Here is a 12,961-nt window from a genome sequence, read left to right on the forward strand (position 1 = left end):
ATTTTTTTTTAACGGCTTTTTTGAAAAATTTTAACATTGAATCATAAAAATCCACTGTTTAGCTGTGGATTTGTAACCAAAAGTTTAATTTCCACTTAGGTACTGAAAACATTTTTTTCTCGACACAATTTACATGGAAACGTGAATGCTTCTTATTGAGCACATTCTCCGTTTTGAATAATTTATGTAGAATTTTGACCTCGCGTAGTCGCCGTTGCGTTCGCATTTTTCCAGTCCTCCTGTCTCGGAGGGTTTTTTTCGGGTTATTTCGCCTACAGTGATTAGGAGGAACGAGAAAATCCCCCATTTTGGGACCAGTGCTTTTTCCGGTGGTACCGGTTACGGAAACTTGCGGTTCCCGTGCACCGGAAGTTCGAAACGTTGCATTTTTTCATCCTCGGGTTGAAAACTCGGTCGATCGGGAGCTTCGTGAAATCGCTGGTGAAAACAAAAGCAGCAAAAATTGTGCAAGTGGGGCGATCTTTCGGGGGTTTGAGTTTCAGTGCAAATTTTTATGACGTCTGGTGATTTTTTTTTCAATTTGGAAAGTGTATTGAATTGTCCATCGGGAGGAATTTTCCGCAGCGGAAAACTAGCTAAGGTAATGGAAAATGTAAAATTGGAACCAATGAAATTAGCCTACTTAACCTCCTTGTTCTATTTTTAGGTAAACATTTTTGGTTCATAAAACTATCTTTTTGAACAAAAAGTAAAATTCAGAAGAATGGACAATTCTTGCTTGCATTGGTGAGTAATCATTATTCAAATATCATTCTTTTTCAAAAAAATTACAATGACGGGATGAATGATGATTCGATGTTAAAATTCCAGGATTAAATTCACAGACAAATATAATTTTACATTTCAATTTGAAAAACTTGAATACTTTATAGATCTTTTTTAACAAAGCGTGACATTAACAATTAAGGTTTTATGTTCCCTCCTTAGCCCCTTAATAGGGGCTGTTCTGTACTATAAATTGTTTGAAAGTTCAAATGTGGGTATGCATTTCCGCCAAACTTGATGATCTCAATTGATTGAATTATACCTTATTTTATAGTACCTATTTAACAATTATTTTATATTGGAGCCCTCCCTCCCTCAAACGAGGAAGACTCAAAACTTCACAGGCACCGTTGCTTACTTCAAAAATTGCTTCATGCCAATTTTCACATGAATCGATCCAGTAGTTTCTGAGTTCTTAAAAAACACAGATATAAATTCTTTCTATTTTTATTGAGATTTTGACGATTTTTGGTAAATTTCAAACAACGATTAAAAGCTTTAACGCCAAACATACCGCCACTTTGCATGTACCTAGTCATACAGCTAACACTCCTCCCTAAGCTACAAGTCCTACCAAGTTCTTGAATGCTTCATGCTTCAGACTCGTTAACGCCTTGGTAAAACCGTCTGCTGGTTGATCTTTTGTGTTGATGTAAGACAGATCAACAACGCCTTCTTCCAGATGTCCACACGGAAAATAAAAAAAAGGTAAAATTTACCTTTTTGCGAGGTGAATTTTTTCCACCCCTCTTTCGAGGTAAATTTTACCTTTTTTTCATTCACCTAGCAAAAAGGTAAATTATACCTTTTTTCAATTCACCTAGCAAAACGGTATATTTTACCTTCTTCGCATTTACCTAACAAAATAGTAAATAATACCGTTTTCCCATTTACTGATTTAAAAGGTAAATGCTGGTTGGTTTGATTGGTTTCTTCAATAAGAATTAAAAAAATACAAAATTCTATCAAAAATTATATTTATTGGAGATAAATAGGGACTGATAATTCGGCTTCGCATTCTTTCGAGCCGCCATGGCCGCTGAATACTCCTGCGTTGCGTACATTCATGACCTCCTCTGTTCGGCTAATCCGGTTAGGTTCGGCTTTTCCGGCTGGAGGATGACGTGGAATACACCTATAAGCTCTATGGGTCGATCTGAAACAAAAGCAATGTATTATGACGAGAACCAGCACAACAAAATGATATCTAAGAAAACACTTACCATTCTATTACGATTTTCACATATTATGCACAAAGCAAAACTTGTTCCTGAATGACAAAACAACTTAACCTCAATAAACGGGTTCGGCGAATAGTCACTTTTTCAAGAAGAATTGTACCGTTTTGTTTAGCTCAATCCAGGTCAACTTCACCTCGCTACGAGGTAAGTTTTACCTTATTTGGTTTTACCTTTTTTTCTAGGTGAATTATACTTTTTTATTCAGCTCAATTCAGGTGAACTTCACCTCGCTACGAGGTAAGATTTACCTTTTTTGGATTCACCTTTTTCCTCGGTGAATTGTACCTTTTTTCCAACCTCGATTCAGGTAAATTTTACCGTGCTGTGAGGTGAGTTTCACCTCGAAGAGGTAGAAGTTACCTTTTTGGCTTTCACGATCGTTTACCTTGGCTATCTCGGTAAATTTTACCTTTTTATTATTTTCCGTGCACGTGTTTCGTCCTCGGATTGGTTGTGACATCGTATCAGGATGACTCGTTCTCCAAAAATCTGCAACAGTAGATAGCGCCACCAAAGAGCGTCTTGGTGGTTTTGGACAGCGCAAGATACTCTACCTTGCATGAAGACAACGCAACAGTTGCTTGCCGTTCCACATTCCTTGACACAGCTCCTCCCACCATGGGACCAGCAGAAACATAGCCAGTTGTCGATTTCCGACTATCAGGATCTTCTCCCCAATCCGCATCCGAGTATCCAACTAGATGACCTCCTGCTCGGCTGTACTTTACACGGTTGGAAACGGTTCCCTTCAGATACTTAGATATCTTCTTCACAGCTTCCCAGTGTTGGCGACCAGGATTACTGCAGAGTTGGCTGACCAGATTTACGACGAAACTTATATCCAGCCTCGTCCGGCTTGAGTCAAATACGTCAGGCAACCAACAGCTTCCTTGTACGGAACCTCCTACATGTCCAAAATTTCGTCCCTCGTGGTCAGGCACATCGTCTTGTCCAGTTTCGTACTTGGACCCATCGGAACCGGAACTATGGAGACAGTTTCCCATGTTGAACCGCTGCAAGATGCTCTCCACGTACTGAGCCTGATCGATCCACAGTTTACTATCAGCTCGGTCACGGGAAATTCGCAACCCGAGACAAAGTTGGACCTCTCCAAGATCCTCCATCTAGAACCCCTGACATAGAAATTCCTTCAGCTTCTTCTTCGGGCTCGGAAATCGTCAACGTAAACGGTGACGAAAAGCATTTTTACACACGCAAGGTGGTAGTACAGGTCCACCTTCGATTGCGATAAGCCAAACTCCTTCAGTGCTCCATCCAGTTGTGCGTTCCACATTCGTCCGGATTGCTTAAACCGTAAAGCGCCTTTTTGAGCAACAGACCTTATTGCTCGTATCGCCGAACCCTTCCGACTGATCCATGAAGATGACCTCATCTCCGAGACTTTCTTGTAGATCCGCACTCACAGCATCCATTTGTTCGATATCCAAGTCGTGCTCCACTGCAAGCGCCAGCAGATATCGAATCGTCGAATATCGGACCACCAGTGAATAGACCTCGTCGTAGTCGATTCCTGGACGTTGCGAACACCCCTTCACGACAAGACGCGCCTTGCACTGTCGATTCGTCCGTCAGCATCCCGTTTGGTCCTGAATACTCACTTGTTGCGTATTGATTTTCGGACTTTCGGCAAATCAGCTAACTCCCAGGTTTGATTCTCCTCCAAAGATCGAATCTCCTTTCGCATGGCGGCCAACCATTGGCCTCGGTCCGGTCGGTCAGTAGCAACCAAGGATTTCTGGGGGGAATTTTCCAGCACGGTAAAAGGCGTAAAAGTATCATAATCGGAATACTTGCCTGGAGGTCGGCGCTCCCGACCGCTGCGCCTAAACTCTAGCTGCTGATTAGCCGGTCTACTAAGTTGCGGTGGGAGCGCAGAGTCAGCATTCTCGGATTGGATAACAGATTGTTCCATCTGCATCGTTGTCACTTCTATGAAATTGACAGGATCTGGGCTTAAAGAATTGGCCAAAGCTAACGGCTTTCCCCCTTCGACCAAGATGATATGCTGATGAACACTTCGATGTGGACCGGATCGTACAACCTGTATGCCTTGGAATCTTCGGCATACCCAACGAAAATGCATGCCTGGAACTTCTGATCCAGCTTCTTGCGTTTCTGCTTCACCATATGCGCCATCGTGCGTGAACCGAAGACCTTTATATGATGGAAGTTCGGACGTTTTCCGGACCATGTTTCCTCGGGTGTGATGTTTTCTTGATGGACACCGGTTCGTGATGTAGGCTGCTGTCAAAATCGATTCAGCCCAAAACTGCTTCGGCAATTTGGAATCGTTCAACATCCCACGGGCCTTCTCCAGAAGAGTGCAATTCATCCTCTCCGCTAACCCATTTTGTTGCGGAGTATATGGGCAGGTTTTCTTATGCTGTACTCCGTCCTTCTCGAAACTTTTCCGCATCTCTTCGTTGACGAACTCGGTTCCGTTGTCAGTTCTCAACACCTTCAGTTTTCGTCCAGTTTGCCATTCGACTCTGGCCTTGAACCGTTCGTAGGCATCCTTCACCTCGTTTTTCTTTCCCAGGAAATACAGGAGCACCTTCCTACTGGCGTCGTCTATGAAAGTTATGATATAACGACTTCCACCAAGCGACGGGACTTCGATCGTGGCACACAAGCGTGAGTGCACCAGATCCAGCAAACCCTTTGCTTTACACACAAAACTTTCGAGGCCTCACTTAGCAAAAATACTGCGTTACTTTCGATTAGCAATAAGGGATGTTTTACTAACGTGATAGCAATATGCTTGTTTTACTTGGATTTAGTAAAAAAGCGGGCTTACTAGCCGCTTTGTTCGGATAGCAGCCGCCGGCTACTAGAAAAAAAAACAATTCGACGCGAATCTGTGCGCTTGACAAAAATAGGTAGATGTTGGCGGAACCTGTGGAGACGGGGCTAACAAAGTCAGCGACCATAGTGTATACAGGTAACAAATGATTAGGACATGAACGGATTGTTCGATTTTGAAGTGAAAAAATTTTGTGTTTTTTAAGGAAGAAACCAATGAACGAACGGTTGTTGGGCGGTTACGAAAACGGGCTCACTGCTGGCGGAGCATTTGATTGTCAAGTGGACGACGGAACGGTGGATTAATTGATATCGGAAGTGTACAGGTAAGGACCGATCCGACTATGAAAAAATGCGGCTTCTAATATGTGAAATTCTTTGTTTTTTTTTTTCATCAGGTTGCTTCTGCCGGCCATCATTGCCACAATGATCGACAGAAAGGAAGCGAATTTGCAGATCTACCGCATTATTTTGCACCCAGGCGGAAGACCAGTTTTGAAGATCAAGTGCAAAAAGTGTTTAGTGAAATGATCTTTTTTTAAATAAATGGAGTGAAAGAATGGTGTCTTTTTCATAATACTTTCCGAGTTTCCAAAGAAAAAACAATAAATTTGAATTTCAAATCCCCCGCGGTCTTTTCCGTCGGTTTTTGCTAAAATTTTGGCAAAATATTCCGGCGGCTAACTTTTTCTCTCGTTTGCTAAAATTCTAGTAGAAAAAATTTGCTAAATTGGTTGCTAAATTTCTAGCTGGTCAAATTTGAGCAAAATTTTGCTAATTTCCGGCCTCGAAAGTTTTGTGTGTAGAATCACTTGAAAGAAACGGAGTTCGAGCATGCTTCCCTTTGATGCATGCCACACATTCGGGTATCGTTCCGGACCATCTCAAGCCGTCGACCATCGATTGCAGTTTCGTCATGTTCTGCTGACCAAGATTGCATAAGCGTTTGTGTCACATTTCTGCGCTTACCGTCAGCAAAGAACCATCCATCTTGCGATTGAGTCGATAAAGCCCTTTTTGATGAGTTCCAGAAGCTATAATGTTGCCTGCGTCGAACAAAACCGTCAATCCTTTCTGGCATATTTTGCTCACCGACAGTAGATTTGCTGCCAGTTCGGGAATCTGCAACATCTCTCGAATCTCGATAGGACCTTCGTTGACTTCCAGCTTGACGAAACCTTTGGACACAGACATCGTGAATTGACGTCACTGACATGGATTCCCTCGAGACACAACCTTCGCGCACCGCTGGAGCTGCCAAAGATAAATTCCAGCCCTTGGAACTGCTGTTGCCGTCCCGGCACCTGCGCCAGGGAAATCGATGAGCATCTTCACGTTGCCTTGCAGCCGACCCATTCATCTCCGGATGACTCAACGGGCGGGAACTTGATGGCTAGTTGGCCAAAGCCGAAAACCGAAGACTTTTGATGCTACTCTACTGCTGATCCGGACCCTTTCGAGTAGTTCCCTCCTATTGTCGATCTGGTTGTCCAAGTTTCAGTGATCGTTGATGACCACTGAGGATCGATTCCGCTCCGGCCGATGAAGGAACTTGTCACCGAAACACCAACAAAACAGCGAGAGGGTGCTTGTGAAATTATCCGCAAATGTCACCGTGGTTGATAGTACGGAAAAGGCGTTCCGCAAGTGGCAAATAAGGACAATCAAGGGTGTCAAAAAAAAAAACCGTCTGTGTGGGATAGCGCACGTTAGATTCATTTCACTGGGCTACGGGGTTTTCGCTTCTTACCTGTGCGGGTCACAATTATTTTTGCCCGTTTTGTTGCTATGAAGTATCCTCTTAACGACTTCAATTGCAGTTCCTCCTCAGCTTAACAGCTTAGCAAGCAACGTGGCTTGGTGTGCGCCCGGATGAATCTGCAAACAATGCATTCTCGTAAGAGTTTCGGCTGATTACCGACTAAGGGACGTACCTTGGCTAGCTGGTGTGAACTGAAGCCACTCGGTTGCGTTTTGCTCCCGGTATTCCGGGTTTTCCCGGCGACAAAGTTTCTCCACCACTTGCTCGTGCGGCGACTTTTGTTTGACTCACCCGGAAACAGTGATGACAGTTCCTCGGCCTTTTTTACACGCTGATCGTGGTATACTTTTAGTCTGAATGAAATCTAGTCGAAACGGGTCGAAATAAGTAGAAATGGATTGACAGTTGATCACCTGTCTATTTCCAAATGATTTCGACCGATTTCTACCAGGTTGAAACGAATCCTGCTGCCGAGCTGGATTGGTTTCGACTAGTTGCTACTTGCTCCAATGAACAACGACCTGACTAGTTTCGACCAAAACATTGGCTCGTTGAACATCTACCAGTTGACCAGTATAATAGTTTCAACAATCTCACTTTTTATGAAAGGGGGGGTCCCCATACAAAATTATTTCTTCACATCTTCTTATATATAAAAATGAAGGCGTTTTTTTTTGTAACAACATCACGTATGAATGGTCTGTCGGAATGAAATGAAATTTGGTATCCGAGGGTTTTTTGGGTCAGAGATGGTTTGTATAATGGTTTCAACAATCTCACTTTTTATGAAAGGGGAGTCCCCATACAAAATTATCTCTTTTCCATATCTTATACATAAAAATGGAGGTGTTTTCTTTGTTACAACATCACGTATGAATGGTCGGTCGGAATGAAGTGAAATTTGGTATCCGAGGGTTTTTTGGGTCAGAGATGGTTTGTATAATAGTTTCAAGAATCTCACTTTTGATGGAAGGGGGGTCCCCATACAAAATTATTCCTTCACATCTTCTTATATATAAAAATGGAGGCGATTTTTTTGTAACAACATCACGTATGAATGGTCGGTCGGAATGAAGTGAAATTTGGTATCCGAGGGTTTTTTGGGTCAGAGATGGTTTGTATAATAGTTTCAACAATCTCACTTTTTATGAAAGGGGGGTCCCCATACAAAATTATTTCTTCACATCTTCTTATATATAAAAATGGAAGCGTTTTTTTTTGTAACAACATCACGTATGAATGGTCGGTCGGAATGAAGTGAAATTTGGTATCCGAGGGTTTTTTGGGTGAGAGATGGTTTGTATAATAGTTTTAATGATCTCACTTTTTATGGAAGGTGGTCCCAATACAAATTCAACTTTATTTGTTACGATTTCCATAAGAATCTATTCGCGAGCACGATGCAGTTAAGTACGTGTAGATGAAATTAAACATTTATTACGATTTATACTTAAGAAGGTAAAACGAAGTTTACTGTGTCAGCTAGTATTGTTATAAAGCTTGCACGTAACATCACCACTTTTGTTCGTTTTCACGTTCGCTCAGTGCGTTTACACTTCGAGCGGAATGGCAGTGAACGCGGAAAAAATATTCCGCAGTGAAAATCAGGGCCTATTTTAACCTATTTTAAATGGTTTTGAACAAGGAAATCAGTTCAAAAATAATCTTTCAACCATTCCGCATCTATTCCACCTAGTTTCGCAACCGTAAAATGCAGTATAGTCGAGTTTTTGAAGAATATAAGTATTTCCGATTCAACGTTCACAAGATGTGTAAATGCACCTATAAAAAGAGAATTCCAAAACGGTATAATTTTTTAAAACCAGTTCAGTAGTTTGGACGATACAGCCAAAATAGTAATCCGGGTTTAATGGTCCTTCACATGTTATGATTCTGTCTTGCTTCGTACCTAAAAATTATCAAATTGTTCAGGTGATGGAAAATTTTAGAGAAACATGAGGGTTTTGAACAATGAACCAACTTAATTTTGAGTTTGACTAACCTAAACATTAAACCCTTAGCTTGTTTCAATCCCCCCTTTAGGAATTTGGGATGCAAATGGTCCACCCAGTTTCAATAGCTTATTTCTCGAGACGACCATTTGTGATGCTGTTTTTTGCCATTATCGACTGAAACTTGCGATAATGGACAACACATGGTTGACACTTGACTAGCATTCGTATCGGTAGGGTCATATAACAATCTTTGTTTTTCTTCTTGAAACCGCACCAAGAAAACCACGATAATGGTGAGACGCGGAATAATGTCGAAGGAGACATGACAACAAAAAAATTAAAAAAAAAGAAAACAAACAAAAAGATAGCAGGTCACTGCTAAATTGAGTCCAAAACATTGAACCAACCCCGGCGGCAGCACTTTTCAGGGACCATAATTCGTTGGATCCGCGGTTTGGGCATTGTATGAATAGTAAGGACTGTACTCGAAAAAATATCAACCTTGTCTTATGTAAATAACTTTCAATTCACGAATAGGAATTGCTGAAATTTTCGGTGATACTGCCTAGTAGTGTAATGTTTACAAGCGCAAAATTTGATGACATGATTTAATGATGAGATTTAAATTTTGCTCGATGACTTTTGCATTAGAAGCATTCTCAAAAACCCCATGGACGTACTGTCAGAAAATGTTGCACAGTGATTCCTTATTTTCGAGTACAACCGTGCTTCATCGTCGTCGAGCCGGAGTCATGTTTACAGTTCCCATTTCGGGTTGTCACCGATGCCGATGTTTGATAATGTTTGTTCACTTGAATTCGTCACCTTTCGATCGCACTCGCGCTTGTGGTCAGTTACATATTAACGACAGCAAAGAAGAAAAAAAAAACAAACATAAATTCTACTCAACCATGATGGCCCAAACACACAGGTGACACCGAAAAAGTGTCGAGGCAAAGCTTTGCGAACGAAATTGATTCGGTACTAATATGGTGGTCATTATTGTTCGACTGGCCGTCAGCATTAGGTTAAACGGGTCAACCAAATCTCTCGAATACATGTGTCGGTCAGATGTGATATGACATTTGATGTCGAGGTTTTAGCGATCCCGTACGGTTTCGACACCTTCAGTTATGCTTCTCCGTATGGGTCAGGTGAGATTTCAAAGTAGTCGAAGATTCCTTTGAATTCAGCTACAGTATTTGAAAGACCCAAATACTAGTATTTCACTAGCTACTTGCTAGCATCCTCAGTGGGTTATCTACTCTACGGAGTCGATAACCCACTGAGGATGCTAGCAAGTAGCTAGTGAAATACTAGTATTTGGGTCTTTCAAATACTGTAGCTGAATTCAAAGGAATCTTCGACTACTTTGAAATCATAGTTTCATTCAGCTAAGAGGTTCTTCAAACCTTTGATTATAAGGTCAGGTGAGCTTTGAGACAATATTTCGACAGATTCCATTGAATAGTTCCCCTATAATTGTTGCAAAACGTTAAGTCTCAGTATTTTTAGTTTCGATTAGTTTGAATTTTTCTTTTTAGTGCCCGTAAATTGTTCGAAAATAAAGAGTTAATTAGTTTATCTAGCTTGTGTGAAAGCTTTATGAAAAAATATCAACAGTATGTGCATCAACTGTATGTGTGTCACTTGAACTCTCGCTTATCCAGGGTCGACTGTAAAACAATTTTGTAATTATTTTGCAGCCGATCGTGGCTTAGAGAATAACGTTCAAGTCTTCTAAGCCAGAGGTCATGAGATCGAATCTCGATCCCGGTATACATTTGTAAGATGCTAGCTATCATATCCTTGGAAGATGTACGCCTTTTTAAGCAAATTAGATCTCTTCAAAAAAATGAAGTTTCACTGTGATCCTATATGTTTGTTTCATCTAAAGTTCTATCCATCTATAAAAAAAATCATAATTTTAAGATGTCCCTTCTAAAAAAGACATCACTGTTCACCGATAAGGCCGATAAATAAAAGTGTAACATTTTGTCCTACTTCGTATTTTTTGTAATTTAGTTCATAGCACAAGTTTGATGCAAAAATGATTTAAATGAAAAACAATATATTTAAAAATAACGGACAAGATTTTGGTAACACGCCCGTACATTTTGTGTTGCATCGAATGTTGCCAAAATCGAACGGTTTTTTTCTCTATTTTTTTCAGTTATTTTTACAAATAACTATTATTAATATCAAAAATGTTATTTTTCGTCTATTTCCGACCATTTGTATTCTTTTTTTATTTTTTTTTTCATTATGTCTTTGATGTATTTCGAATTTTTCTTGTTTTGTTCATAATGTCTGTTTTCATTTGTCATATTTGCTGTTTTTGTCATTCTTCATAATTTTAAGTTTTTTTTTTGTCATTTTCAGTCTTTTGTTTGAATTTGTTTTTTTTTACTTTTTGAATTTCTCATCTTTTTATCATTTTTGGGTACTTTTTAAAATTTTTAAAAAAACTTCAGAACATAAAAACGTATTTATGGAGTTTGTCTACATTATATTGGTCCTGGTAATGTTGTTTCTAAAAACCGTTCGATTGTAGCACTTGTGCCAAAATCGGATGTTTCCAAAATCGAATGTTGCCAAAAACGAACGGGGTCTGTATTTTATTTTGTTTATAATGTTTGTATTTTATTTTATTAGCTGTTTTTGCCTTCTTCATCATTTTTTAGATGGTTTTTGTCATTTTTAATCTTTTGTTTGTATTTGGTTTTTAGTTTTTTGAATGTTTCATCTTTTTGTCTTTTCGAGTAGGTATTTAATTTTTTTTTCAAAAACTTTTGTTTTTGTTGTTGTATTTAATCACCATTTCAGAACGTAAAAACTTATGAGTGGTGTTTGTTTTCATTATATTGGTCCTGTTATAGCGAAAACTAAAAGGTAATGTTGTTTCCAAAAACCGTTCGATTTTGGAACATGTGCCAGAATCGGATGTTGTCAAAATCGAATCTGTATATATTAAAATTTCTTAAAAAATGTATAAAAATAAAATGGAAAAAATGATAAAAATTAAAAAAATAAAAAATAAATGAAAAAAATTAAAAATAAATGAAAAAAATTAAAAATAAATGAAAAAAATAAAAAAAAGGAAAAAAAAATGAAAAAAAAAATAAAAAAAATAAAAAAAAAATGCAAAAAATATAAAATAAGATAAATTTATTGAATATTAAAAAAAATAAAAAAAAAATGAAAAAAATATAAAAAAATGAAAAAAATATAAAAAAATGAAAAAAATATAAAAAAATGAAAAAATATAAAAAAATGAAAAAAATATAAAAATATGAAAAAAAAATATAAAAAAATGAAAAAAATATAAAAAAATGAAAAAAATATAAAAAAATCGGTATCGAATTTTGAATACGGCGAATGCGCCAACTGTAAACAAATCCAGATTATCACATAAATGCGTTAAACTCTTTATTTTACATCCGAAAATATGATCTTCTTTTAATTTTTCTTATTTTAGTGAAGTTAAATTTAATTTTTTAAATAAGGTGAATAGCTTTTTTTTATGAGTGTGTAATCCCACAGTTCATTCGCCCATTTCCCCTCAAAATTTCGTCGCGAACAAAAGGGCCAATAGTTATTTCGAGATGGAAAAAGGGCACTGAAGTTTTTGAAATTTGTTTTCCCAGGACGAGGAGAAGCACAAATCAGCATTTATAAAATCGTTGAATGTGCTAATGTGTTAATGTGATCATTTGGACTCGCTTTCAAGCCGAAATTTGCTGGAATATTGCTTCTTTAATGAGTGATCCAAAAGGCGAAAAGTCATTCTGCAATTCAAAAGGGCGCTCCAATTTGGCGAATGAACAAAATGAGAGCATCAGACTGTGGTAAAAGGGCCCACAGTTATATTTATTCATTTTTTGAAGTAATTAGTACGGGAAAGCTATATTGATCGATCGGGTGATGAAATTAAATCAATTTGAAAGCATTTTAGCGACTTATTTAGGAAAATGATTGTACGCAGCTAAATAGGAAATTGATTTTATTTTCTGAAACTTTGAATGCGTTTTTCTCAAAACAAAGGTCTTGGCGCATTCGCCGTTTTCAAAATTCGATACCGAAATGAAAAAAATATAAAAAAATGAAAAAAATATAAAAAATGAAAAAAATATAAAAAAATGAAAAAAAATATAAAAAAATGAAAAAAATATAAAAAAATGAAAAAATATAAAAAAATGAAAAAAATATAAAAAAAAAGAAAAATATAAAAAATATAAAATAAAGAAAAAAATATGAAAAAATTAAAAATAAAAAAAAGAAACAAGTAAAAAAAAAATGAAAAAAAAATAAAAAATTTAAAAAATAAAAAATATAAAAAAAATCAGAAAAAAGAAATAAAAAATTAAAAAAATAAAAAATAAAATAAAAAAATG

At 37.9% G+C, this 12,961-nt stretch overlaps 1 protein-coding gene across 1 annotated transcript in view; it reads left to right on the forward strand.

The window, feature by feature from the left end:
- The first annotated feature begins 203 nt into the window (after positions 1-203).
- LOC129739106 (protein roadkill) overlaps positions 204-12,961 on the forward strand; it is a 221,105-nt gene continuing 208,347 nt past the window's right edge. The window contains exon 1 of the mRNA XM_055730532.1: positions 204-601. The gene's annotated coding sequence lies outside the window, so the exon portion shown is untranslated. The remainder of the gene's footprint in view (positions 602-12,961) is intronic.

Source organism: Uranotaenia lowii, chromosome 1 (assembly GCF_029784155.1).
Source record: "Uranotaenia lowii strain MFRU-FL chromosome 1, ASM2978415v1, whole genome shotgun sequence".
NCBI classification, from domain to species: Eukaryota; Metazoa; Arthropoda; class Insecta; order Diptera; family Culicidae; genus Uranotaenia; species Uranotaenia lowii.